Genomic DNA, 3,137 nt, shown 5'->3' with positions numbered 1-3,137 from the left:
CCACTTCCCGACTTAGGAAATTCACCAAATTCGGCCTGAACTTACAGTCCCCCCTCGAAGGCGTGACAGTCGGTAGAACCGCCGGGTCAAATCCGGCTGGTTACTGATTTGTAAGCCTTCAACACAAATCCCATCCGGCAATGCCACTCAAAAAGGGCCCAAATTTGTACTGCTTCAAAAGGTACCACTTCCTCGGAGACACTACCTGGACACGCTCCCCTCGGCGAAAATTAAGCCCCCACCACTAACTGAAGCCAACCGCAGCCCCAACTGCAACGGAGAAATCAGTAACCAATTCAAAAATGCACTTGGTTACTGATTTGTACTGCTTCAAAAATATTCTAAGTGTCGCTGGTTACTGATTTGTACTGCTCCAAAAATATTCTAAGTGTCGCTGGTTACTGATTTGTAATGCTTCAAAAATATTCTAAGTGTCGCTGGTTACTGATTTGTACTGCTTCAAAAATATTCTAAGTGTCGCTGGTTACTGATTTGTACTGCTTCAAAAATATTCTAAGTGTCAGCTGGTTACTGATTTGTACTGCTTCAAAAATATTCTAAGTGTCAGTGGTTACTGATTTGTACTGCTTCAAAAATATTCTAAGTGTCGCTGGTTACTGATTTGTACTGCTTCAAAAATATTCTAAGTGTCAGTGGTTACTGATTTGTACTGCTTCAAAAATATTCTAAGTGTCGCTGGTTACTGATTTGTACTGCTCCAAAAATATTCTAAGTGTCGCTGGTTACTGATTTGTACTGCTTCAAAAATATTCTAAGTGTCGTGGTTACTGATTTGTACTGCGTCAAAAATATTCTAAGTGTCGTGGTTACTGATTTGTACTGCTTCAAAAATATTCTAAGTGTCAGTGGTTACTGATTTGTACTGCTTCAAAAATATTCTAAGTGTCGCTGGTTACTGATTTGTACAGCTTCAAAAATATTCTAAGTGTCGTGGTTACTGATTTGTACTGCTCCAAAAATATTCTAAGTGTCGCTGGTTACTGATTTGTACTGCTTCAAAAATATTCTAAGTGTCGCTGGTTACTGATTTGTACTGCTCCAAAAATATTCTAAGTGTCGTGGTTACTGATTTGTAATGCTTCAAAAATATTCTAAGTGTCGTGGTTACTGATTTGTACTGCTTCAAAAATATTCTAAGTGTCGTGGTTACTGATTTGTACTGCTTCAAAAATATTCTAAGTGTCAGCTGGTTACTGATTTGTACTGCTTCAAAAATATTCTAAGTGTCGTGGTTACTGATTTGTACTGCTTCAAAAATATTCTAAGTGTCGCTGGTTACTGATTTGTACTGCTTCAAAAATATTCTAAGTGTCAGTGGTTACTGATTTGTACTGCTTCAAAAATATTCTAAGTGTCGCTGGTTACTGATTTGTACTGCTTCAAAAATATTCTAAGTGTCAGTGGTTACTGATTTGTACTGCTCCAAAAATATTCTAAGTGTCGCTGGTTACTGATTTGTACTGCTTCAAAAATATACTAAGTGTCGCTGGTTACTGATTTGTACTGCGTCAAAAATATTCTAAGTGTCGCTGGTTACTGATTTGTACTGCTTCAAAAATATTCTAAGTGTCGCTGGTTACTGATTTGTACTGCTACAAAAATATTCTAAGTGTCGCTGGTTACTGATTTGTACAGCTTCAAAAATATTCTAAGTGTCGCTGGTTACTGATTTGTACTGCTCCAAAAATATTCTAAGTGTCGCTGGTTACTGATTTGTACTGCTTCAAAAATATTCTAAGTGTCAGCGGTTACTGATTTGTACTGCTTCAAAAATATTCTAAGTGTCGCTGGTTACTGATTTGTACTGCTTCAAAAATATTCTAAGTGTCGTGGTTACTGATTTGTACTGCTTCAAAAATATTCTAAGTGTCGCTGGTTACTGATTTGTACTGCTTCAAAAATATTCTAAGTGTCAGTGGTTACTGATTTGTACTGCTCCAAAAATATTCTAAGTGTCGTGGTTACTGATTTGTACTGCTTCAAAAATATTCTAAGTGTCGCTGGTTACTGATTTGTACTGCGTCAAAAATATTCTAAGTGTCAGTGGTTACTGATTTGTACTGCTTCAAAAATATTCTAAGTGTCGCTGGTTACTGATTTGTACTGCTTCAAAAATATTCTAAGTGTCGTGGTTACTGATTTGTACAGCTTCAAAAATATTCTAAGTGTCGCTGGTTACTGATTTGTACTGCTCCAAAAATATTCTAAGTGTCGCTGGTTACTGATTTGTACTGCTTCAAAAATATTCTAAGTGTCAGCTGGTTACTGATTTGTACTGCTTCAAAAATATTCTAAGTGTCGCTGGTTACTGATTTGTACTGCTTCAAAAATATTCTAAGTGTCGCTGGTTACTGATTTGTACTGCTCCAAAAATATTCTAAGTGTCGTGGTTACTGATTTGTACTGCTTCAAAAATATTCTAAGTGTCGCTGGTTACTGATTTGTACTGCTTCAAAAATATTCTAAGTGTCGCTGGTTACTGATTTGTACTGCTTCAAAAATATTCTAAGTGTCGCTGGTTACTGATTTGTACTGCTTCAAAAATATTCTAAGTGTCAGCTGGTTACTGATTTGTACTGCTTCAAAAATATTCTAAGTGTCAGTGGTTACTGATTTGTACTGCTTCAAAAATATTCTAAGTGTCGCCGGTTACTGATTTGTACTGCTTCAAAAATATTCTAAGTGTCAGTGGTTACTGATTTGTACTGCTCCAAAAATATTCTAAGTGTCGCCGGTTACTGATTTGTACTGCTTCAAAAATATTCTAAGTGTCAGTGGTTACTGATTTGTACTGCTCAAAAATATTCTAAGTGTCGCTGGTTACTGATTTGTACTGCTTCAAAAATATTCTAAGTGTCAGCGGTTACTGATTTGTACTGCTTCAAAAATATTCTAAGTGTCAGTGGTTACTGATTTGTACAGCTTCAAAAATATTCTAAGTGTCGCTGGTTACTGATTTGTACTGCTCCAAAAATATTCTAAGTGTCAGTGGTTACTGATTTGTACTGCTTCAAAAATATTCTAAGTGTCGCTGGTTACTGATTTGTACTGCTCCAAAAATATTCTAAGTGTCGCTGGTTACTGATTTGTAATGCTTCAAAAATATTCTAAGTGTA

This window comes from Hemiscyllium ocellatum (genome assembly GCF_020745735.1).
Source record: "Hemiscyllium ocellatum isolate sHemOce1 chromosome 15 unlocalized genomic scaffold, sHemOce1.pat.X.cur. SUPER_15_unloc_1, whole genome shotgun sequence".
Lineage (NCBI taxonomy): Eukaryota > Metazoa > Chordata > Chondrichthyes > Orectolobiformes > Hemiscylliidae > Hemiscyllium > Hemiscyllium ocellatum.
This window is presented reverse-complemented; position numbering follows the sequence as displayed.